The sequence below is a fragment of the Dunckerocampus dactyliophorus genome, chromosome 11 (assembly GCF_027744805.1).
Source record: "Dunckerocampus dactyliophorus isolate RoL2022-P2 chromosome 11, RoL_Ddac_1.1, whole genome shotgun sequence".
NCBI lineage: Eukaryota > Metazoa > Chordata > Actinopteri > Syngnathiformes > Syngnathidae > Dunckerocampus > Dunckerocampus dactyliophorus.
In genome coordinates, this window is record NC_072829.1 from 13,156,647 (window position 1) to 13,166,597 (window position 9,951).

Here is a 9,951-nt window from a genome sequence, read left to right on the forward strand (position 1 = left end):
TTTTTTTAGAAAGCGATGAAAATTACTTTAGGGTGGTATTAGGGCAATCAACTGCATGTGATGTAATCACTGAGAAGCTGCCTTGTGGGTGGCTGTTTGAATTAGGGTTGCAAAAAGCCAAAGACAAAGCAAAAGAATTGGAATTAATGGAATTAATCTTCTGGCACATGCTGAGTTCAAGTCTTGTAAAATTGGGGATATCATCCACAACAGCCGTTCAAATTCCCAAGTTCTTGCGACTTTATAGGGCACATGTTTCCAGAAAATATTGTCTTCTTTCTAAAACCTAACAAGCATTTGATCTCAGGTTCCTGTTTCACATCTCTTTGTGATAGACAATTCGATATGCATTGAGATATACGGGTTACGATACAATTCAAAAACAATATATTTTAAAAACAGTACAATTAAATTCTAAGATTAATATTTTTTGATTGATCTTAATTAATCTCTTTATTAATCTTCATTAATCTTACATTAAAATGACCACATCATATCTCCAAGCATGCTGTAAGGCACTGGCAAAAATATAGTCAAATGACAAACAACAACAGAAGCATATGTGAAATGTATTTATTTTTAGGCACAGATCAAAAAAACTTAATGAAAGACTTACTGAATGAACATCTTTTTATTTGATGGGATCAATATAAAATGTATCAATAAAAAAACACAACTCTTAACCTTCAGTGCAATCAACAATAATAAATAAATAATGCAAAGCCCCTCAAATAATAACAAATTTATTCAAAAGTGGCAAAAATGTGTCCAAGCAACAAAAAGTAAATAATAGGGATGAGTATCCGTTACGGATAATGCATTTTGCCAAGTACGAGCATGAAACATCTCGTCATTACCCGTAATCGTGATTGGCCAGTCACACACAGCGAAGAAGGCTGACAGATTATTTCTGACAGATTATTATTATGTAAACCACACCCACTTCCATAATTTAGATGGGTGAACAGATACAGAAAACAGATACAGATAGAGGTGTACTCGCTCATCCCTAATAAATACCACTATTTGTTAGTGCACTGCTACTATTTATAACCATTCTTGTCTTCAGTCATAGTAAGCTACAGCGCATGCATGACAATTGTTTCGTAGGCAGCCCAAGCTCTCGCGTTGTTTTAGAAATACAACCGATTGCTAGTTCCGAAGTGCCCAGTGCATGTCTCTTCAACTGATTAATGTAAGGATCTATGGATTTATGGCTCAAGAGACTGCTACCGACGCGGCCGTATCTCTCAGTTGTCGATGAATATCCTGTCATATTGGTTTATCTTCCATAACCCTAGTTCCTGTGTTCTGTTGGAATTTTTATTTTGTAGTATAACAATTTTCTATCCATACAGAGGAGGCATACTTTAAATGTATTGAAATGATAAAGCATCTTTGGATAAACTTGCAGTATCTCATTGAGGGGCAGAGTGTCCTGAATTTTTCATCAAAATATGGTCACACTACCTTTACTGATAGCTTTAACTGTAGCGCTCAAGCAGAAATCAGGCTCATGGCCATATATTGGATACAAGGCTCACTGCAGATGTCTCCTTGTAACTACACCACAGCTTACAGTGCCTAAAGGAAAAAACACAGTTGGACTTGAATTGTATTGAATGGCAGTTATTTTCATGCACATTCCTCCGTATGAATGAGGTCTTATTGTACACAAGTTATTTTCAGATTCCCCATTGAACTAAATAAATTGGACTGCATTATTTACATGATAACCACTATTTATGTCAAATGCAATTTACTGACTATGCACGTACCCTGTTCCTGGAAATTGGATTAAGACAGGTGTGCTCAACAATTTTCAGCCTGCAAGCTGCCTGCAGATCTACCTCCTACTATAAATATAGAAAATATATATATTTACTGTATTTATAATCAAAATAGCTACGTTACGTTCATTAAGAGACACAGTTCATGTAGTACATTTAGTTAACATTTGCTATCAAACATTACTGATATACAAGAATTGAAAATGACTACGCAAAAGACAATGCAGGCCTAAGTCAGGGCAACATTGCTCTTTGGTTTCAGCAGTGGGCACATTTTCCATTTCATTATGAAATAATAGTTTAAGAAGAGGACCTGTAGAAAACTGATTTCTGTAGTAGAGTTCAGGACACGAAGCAAAGACATCAATTAATATACTTTTTTTTCTACATAACCAGCCGCTCCAAGTGAACAGATAACTTTTATTGAAGATACAAGCATCTTACCACTGTGTTTATCCGTAATAAGAAGTGTCGCTTGAAACGCCGCAGAGGAGCAAGAGCGAATCAGGAGGGGACCTTAATTTCATCTGACTGATGTCATGTGATATCTACAAAGTGACGTTTACGCGATTGACCCAAACTATTTTTGCAATCTGCCGGTAGCTTGAGATCGATGTGATGGGAACCCCTGGATTAAAACATTCCCAAACAAAAAAAACAGTTTGCTTTCTTGCCATCTCCATTTTAATATGAAGGCCAAAACACAAATGCCTGTCACAATCCATGATCAGAAACCACAAAACATCAAGGACCTCCATTGCATCTCTCTGCATCTCTTCATATACACTGTTGCCATCTCCTCGCTAAGAAAAGTATTTATTGGCTAATTTGCAAATTTTTTGCATATGTTGTAACAGATGCTATAGGAAAAAAAGCATAACTTCGTAGGAGAGACAAAAAAGTGAGTAAAAACACCTTACCTACGTTTATAACTGCAAATAAACTTTATTCCTGGTGTTCTGCCCCTCAAATTAAAATGTGACTTCCATTATTTCTTGTTTTTGGCACCCTCTGGTGGTTGTGTTAATTGTGGTCAGGTGTCAAGTCATAAAGTTGTGAGTTTTGAATCAGCCATTTTGTTTATGCTGTACATGTTGAAGACAGATGCATTCTATCTCCCTCCATCCTTTTTTACTTTGCTCTTCAAGAAGCACAAACTGTAAGTTTATTTCACTATATAGCCTGATGTATAATATTCTGTTGATATTATTGACATCGGATGATGTATTTGTTCGTTTTTTCTCTATTTGTTTGTGACTCATATATGCATGTGTATCCTACCTAAGTGTGCATATGTATTGTTTTTACAGTTTTACACGGCTTCCACTAAAGCATCTAAAGCCAACTCTTGTCTCTGGTGCTTTTTTGGGAGAGTGTTTGGCTCGCTGCATACCTGTGTAGTTGAAGGATTCCCTGATCCTTGTGGGTGTCGAAGTCGGAGGAGAAATACTACATGAGACTTTCTGAGCAAGCCATAGATATATTTATTCCTGACAAACAAACCTAATACAATCGGAGCTCCGGGCCTAGCGTCTTTCCCTATAGGCCTACACAGAGGTTGGTCTTAATACAGGGTCAGACAGGAAGAGCACAGCTAACTATCCCTGCCCGGCCTTTATACATTTGTAGATGCAAATGGATGTTGATCCTCAGCCAATGGGAGAAGACAGCGCCCGTCACTGTAGATGTTGGAGGGCCAATCAGATGCCGCTGAAGGTGTGGTGTTGTAGTCCCCGAGGACCAATTAGATGTCTCTGGAGGTGTGGTGTTGTAGTCCCTGAGGACCAATCAGCAAAGTGGGGTGGCACCCGCCGATGTGAGAAGTGGGCCTTTGTTCGTTGTGAAGGTCAACCAGCTGCTGTAAGCAGGATGTTGCTGTAGTTTGAGTACTCTCCTTGAGCGGCTTATCAGTCGCGTGTCCCCCTCAGGAAGTGGCGGAAGCCGGATCAGTTGGTACTGACCTCGACCATCGCCAAAAAAACCTATTGTGGAACGCTGGAAAAGGCACTTAAAACAAGGTATACAACAACCCACAAACAAGGCAAAGAAAATGAAGAAAACCATAACCGCAATAATAATTCCAGAAGCCAATTTTTTGCCATTTACCAAAGAAGCTCGTCAACCGGTCCCAAGGGCTGGTGTCCACTCCCACATGCGATTTCATTCGCACGTTAAGTGCTTTGAGACCATTGATGGCATGGGTCAGTCGGCCACCGGGTGCAGTATTATTAGGAATAAGTGCACAACATTCAGTGCCAATCATTGCACAAACTCCATGTTTTTCAGCCAATAACATGTCTAGGGCAATATGATTCTGGAAGGCCATGAGAGATGTGGCTCGTAATTGGTCGCTCACCGCTCTGAAGGCTTCCTCGGTCTGATTGGATAAACGCTGCAAGTTGTAATGAATGTAATTAATGCGATCAACATTTTTATTAACTGTAACCCACGGCAAGATAGATTCGAATCCAGCAGTGACTTGATTAGTCAATTTATATTCGTCAGGAACACCACGAGGCACTCCAATGGCGTCAATGTATGTCGGATTAGGAGCCTCCAACCAAGGAGAAGATGTATCACGTTTGGAACAGTGGGACGAGCTGGTCATGAGGTGCGATCCCACAGAGGTTGCACTATGAATCAAATGATCAATGTCCAAAGGCAAAATAGCCATAGGCAGTATAAATGAAACCAGGGCACAAAGGCCAGTCATGTTGTTAGTGGGCAACCTATCTGTGACACCGGAACCGCCACACCACCACCAGACATCCGCACGAATAACCGGCTTAAAGTAGCCGCCCACCTGAGTGGTATTTAGACACCAAGATGCATTGACGCCAGGCTGCACAAACAGGTTTCCTGTGGAGACATTAAAGCAAGTAAAATTATTGGATACCACCAAGCTATTGAAAATAGGCCTGCCGCACATTTCAGAGATGACTGGATGAACGAGGTCAAATTGGGTACACTTTGGGGAACCTGCTGAACTGGTGCTGGTCGAGGAGGCGGTGGAAGTGTTCATCAACTGGATGACACACTGCTCAGTGATCGCAGTGGGGACAACACGCAACAATGGTCTGGCACCCATGCATGCCAAACAATCTCCGGTCTTGGTTCCTCCCGCCTGCTCGGCCAACAGCAGCCAGTTGTTGAACTGTCCCGATATTCCTGCGGACAGCACAAAGGATACATCCAATGGGTTATCCCCACTAGGGATCCAGTGGTAAGCTGTGAGGAACAAAACAATCAGCAAGGGAACCAAAATACACATTACAATCTGAGCAAAGCAAAGCACGCATATGTATATTGTCTAAGTAAGCGAGCACGTTTGTATTTATGTTGTATATGGTCATCAGTATCAGTATAGGTGTGTGTGTTGTCATCAACCAGATGTTTATCGGCTTCAGTTGGAGGAGGCGGGGGCGGCCCTCCCAGAACTTGGGCCAGCATCGACATTGCCACTACCCCCCTCCTCACGGGCTGCGCCGGAAGCAGCCCGTCAAATGGACAGGAGGCGTCTGCACAACACACATAGAAGCGGCGGAAGAAGTGTTATAACCCGCCGCGGTTTTAGCAGCCAGGTCAGCAGCCTGTGCAGAAGGAGTAGAAAACACAGTATCAGTATACACAGTGTGGAAGGTGTTAGCCACAGGGTCAAACTGGACAACTGCGGAAGCTGCATGGAGGTCACCAGAGGGCGACAGCAGCCGTCCTATGGGCTATAGACATGGCATAACCGGACGCGGAGAGAACGCGACCCAAGAAAGTGACAATACGACGACAACACTGCAGTTTCTTGCGTGACACCTTGAACCCGAGTTTATGCAACTCCGTCAACAGGGTTTGAGTAGCCAATAGGTAGACATCAGCTGAATCACAGGCAAGTAGAACGTCATCCACGTACTGGACCAACAGGCACCCCTCCGGGAGCTGTAGGCCGGACAAGGCCTGACGCAGGTGGTAGTTGAACAGACCGGGGCTGTTTTTAAAGCCCTGTGGCATGCGCTTGTACTGATAACGCTGGCCATGATATGTAAAAGCAAAATACTTTCGTGAATCTGGATGGAGCGGGAGACAGAAAAATGCATTTGCCAGGTCAATCACCGAGAACCACTGGAATGAGGGAGACAGGGAGGACAGGATCCTCTGAGGGTCAGGTACCGGAAGCACCGGCGTCAGAGTGACATCGTTAACAGCACGTAAGTCGTGCGCCATACGGTAGCTTTCGCCGTCGGCTTTCAAAACAGGGCGGAGGGGTGTGGACCACTCCGAGTCCAAGTGTTCCAACACCCCTGCGTCCCACAGACCCGCCAAGGCCTGTGCCATTCCCTCGTCTGCCTCAGGAGGCCACCTATATTGAGGTCGGAACACAATGGGATTCTCTTGCACCTCAAGTGTAATAGAAGTGACAGATGAACAGAAGCCCACGTCAAAGGGACCCGTTGACCACACCCCCTCAGGGATGCTGTCAAGCATGGGTGCCGACAAATCATGATCAGTGAGCTCTTTGCGCATGTGTCGGTCAATCAGCTGATGTTGGACCAATGATGGGTCTTTGAACTGACCAAATATGCGATACGCTGACTCAGACGGAGAAAAGTGCACTTGTGGGAGATCAGGGGACGGCGTCCAGTCAGTTGCGGCTAACAACCGTTTGACCATGGGACCTAAGGCCCTCTGTTCGTGACCAGGTGCCACAGCCAAAGAGATGTGAGGTACTGACGCTGGACCTCCATGGAACCAAGCCTGTTCCAACACTTCTACAAAGTAGACGGAAGACGCCACCCCCTCAGGTCCTGCAAAGATACAAGAAGAGTTTAGCACCCAAACAGTGTTTTCGATTTAACAATGTGCAATGTGGTGATGTTACAGTAGGCAGGTAGACAGCCCGGGAAAGGATCCAAGGCTTCCACATCTCATAAGCTGTCAGCACACTGTCCGGAGCGGATGTCGGCTGGCAGATATTAGCCACCTCGAGGGCTGCCGTTGCAGTCCAACGTTACACCATTTGGTAACGTTGGTGTGAGTCCCTTGTCAGTACACATGATGGTGGCGTTTGCAGCACTGAGAATGTCTCTTCCGATCAAACACACAGGTGCATCCGTGGCATGGATGTAAGCGTGTGTAAAACGTGTCCCAGCAAAATCAGTTGGTAGGTCAACAGTGAATGGCAGCAGACGTCGTTTCCCCGAGAAGCCAACCAGAGGTACGCAGCATGACGTAATCTGGTGTGGTGACCGTGGAACATTGATGACAGAATGTGTCGCCCCCGTATCTACAAGTCCTTTGATTGCCTTATTGTCCACTGTGAACAAGAGCATGGGGTCTGCTGTTTCCCTGCTCTTGGGGCCTCCTGGGCCTCCCTAGGCCTGATGGTAGTTGAGGTCATCACCCTGGTCGACATAGTATTGACCAGCAGGTAGGGTCTGCTGCATGGGCGGGCGTTGAGCAAATGGATGGCCACGCCCTCTGGCGGGTGCCATCGCCTGTTGTTGGGGTGGGCCCTGTTGTGGTGGCAGGCCCCACACTTGCTGCTGCTGTGGACCTTGCATGTAGCGGCGTTGTGGGCAGCTGCGAGCCCAGTGATCCATGGCGCCGCACACGAAACAGCCACTGAAGCCCTGCGACATGTTACCTCTTCCTCTTCCCCTACCAGCTGTACCACCCCGCCCCTGCCACATCACACTAGCAGGTTTTGCTTCCTTCTTTTGTACAGTGCTTTTTGCACGTGCTTCAGCCAACTGTAATTTCAGTAACTGTACAGCCAATTCAGTATTTGTTTTGGTCTTTGCACTTTCGTCCTCCCGGTGTCTGCGCATGTGATGGAATAATGTGGACTTAAAGTCCGCCTCAGGTGAGGACAGCAAATTTGGGACATCATTGAGCTTGTCCGACACAGGTGTAGGCATGCCAGAACGAATAGCAGTTCTAAACAACGCTGTCATGGGAGAACTGTTCAAATGATTACACCCAGTGGCAGTGGTCCAGTCACGCATACAGTTAGTATAATATGTGGTTGGATCTACCTCGCCACTCCGTGCAAAGACAGTGGGGAAAGTCCGCTGTTCATGTGGAAACTCCTCCCTCAAGGCAGCAAATAGAGGACGAGCAAATGGCCCAAACGGCTCATGTACTGAAGTATTTAACATTCCAGCTCGTTGTAGCAAAGTGCTAAATTGTGAGGGTTTCATGGTAGTAGACAACAAACAGCGAATGTCCCCCCAAGCCAAACTGAGACCTGCAGTTGCCTGTAACACAGCATCAATCCACGCGTCTGCACCGCCACTTATGGGTGGTAGTTTTTTTTTTTTTTTTTTACTGAGACCGTCTATGTCTGTGATGGAAAAAGGTGTATATTCGGTATGGTTGCCGCCACTATCAACACGTAATTGCATGGTAGTTTTTAGGCGAGTCCCCCGCTCCCGTCAACGTATGGTGAGGGGGTGGAAGGAAGAAGAACGGGTGCCGCCTTTTGGAGGACACCGTCGTCATCTTCCGACTCAGATATGGATTTGTATACGACTCCTGCATCATCGCATTTGGGTTTAACAGATGTGGGGGCCGCTGTACGTCGCCTGGTACGTTGGGTATCTGGCAAAATGTTAGAATTGTCAATCCGTTTTGCTATTCGCGATTGTGACGGTGGGTTGTTCCCCGCATCCGCCTGTGCTAGTCTGACTTGTGATATGTTCCATTCAGCCTCTGTGCGAGGTACAGTGGAAGGGTCACCAACCGGTGGCGCGGTTTCCGTGGGGTGACGTTGTCTAGCTTGTTGCAATGTGGGGATCGGAGTGGCTACGTCATCTCCGTTCAAGTCCAATTCGCCTTGAAATAGAGAGTGGGATAAATACCACTCTGTGTATGAACATACGGCGGCGGCGCGGTCGGAGGCGCCGACTTCTTTTTGCCTGATGTAACTTTAGCCATATACGTAGGGGGCGGCCAAAGCCAATCTGGCCATCCCCATTAAATATATCATTCACCGTAGTTCATCCAACTCTTTTAATTTCTGTTTCAGCTTGCCTCTCTTCAGCACACTCGCCTGTTCAATATCTACTTCTAATCTCAACATTTCTTTCACTATGTCAACTTCCCTTTTCCTTATCTTTCCCTGCACTTCCACTATATTTCTGTCCAAATTTTCTACATAACTTTCTTGTCCTTGTCTTTATCCTTTTCATCACAACCACTCGACACTTGTCTTTCCACTACTCACTACCTGTTTTTTCCACCAAGTCTAACAACTCGGAACCACTCATCACCGGGGCGCCCCCACACATATCCCATTCATTACACTCCCTGTCAAACTCACCATACATTCTTACAACTTCACCCAAACAACAATACAAATAGACAAATACGAACACCAATATTCAAGACAAAGCACAAATAAGCAAGGCCAAGATAAAAAAAAACACTGCTTTTAGGTGTCTGACAGTGGAGAACGACGTCTCCCGAACCACAGTTGCCAATATTCTGTCAGACACAACTTTATTCACGACGGTTATTAGACTTAAGGTCTGGTCACCCACCCACTATGTAATTTCGAGAAGGTCCAAAAAGTTAAACGCTAAGAAGTGTTCATCCACTGCCCGTTAGTGGACTACCAAGCATTCATGCAAATTCTATTTATCACCGCTATTTGGTGTAGAATTTACCGAACCCGATTATTCAGCGATATCCAATACCTGCCCTGATATAATCAGTAGGACCCAGTCCTTATTTGGAGCGATGATTGGGGAGCGACCCCAACCCCGGTCCCTGTAGTAAAAGCGTTACTGTCCCGGTAGACGTTCTGCCCTTTTACTACTCGTAGTCCCCGACTACGGTGGTCCCCGACCACTTACGCGTTCCGGTTTAGTAGTCCCAGACTACTGTGGTCCCTGACCACTGTGGTCCCAGACCACGTGACGTCACTATCTTCAATACAATGTAAGTAATATAAAATAGGAAAGAAATAGGTCAAATAAGCAACAAGCGACACTGATTAGAACTACAATTAAAACAAATATAATTGATATTAACGAAACCTGTGAATATACCACAATATTCTTACTTCCACTTTCAATTTGATATCATCAATAGCAGAAATTCGTATGTAACAGGTTTCCTGCGTTACCTTTTAGATGGCCGGCCAAGTGGAAGATCGAAGTATTGTCGT

The 9,951-nt window shown here is 45.1% G+C and overlaps 1 protein-coding gene across 2 annotated transcripts in view; it reads left to right on the forward strand.

Moving 5' to 3' along the window:
- The first annotated feature begins 2,883 nt into the window (after positions 1-2,883).
- The window catches only part of LOC129189766 (uncharacterized), a 69,261-nt gene continuing 62,193 nt past the window's right edge, over positions 2,884-9,951 (forward strand). The window contains exon 1 of one of the 2 annotated variants that reach the window (XR_008572865.1): positions 2,884-2,949. The gene's annotated coding sequence lies outside the window, so the exon portion shown is untranslated. The remainder of the gene's footprint in view (positions 2,950-9,951) is intronic. The other variant, XR_008572869.1, reaches the window with a different exon arrangement.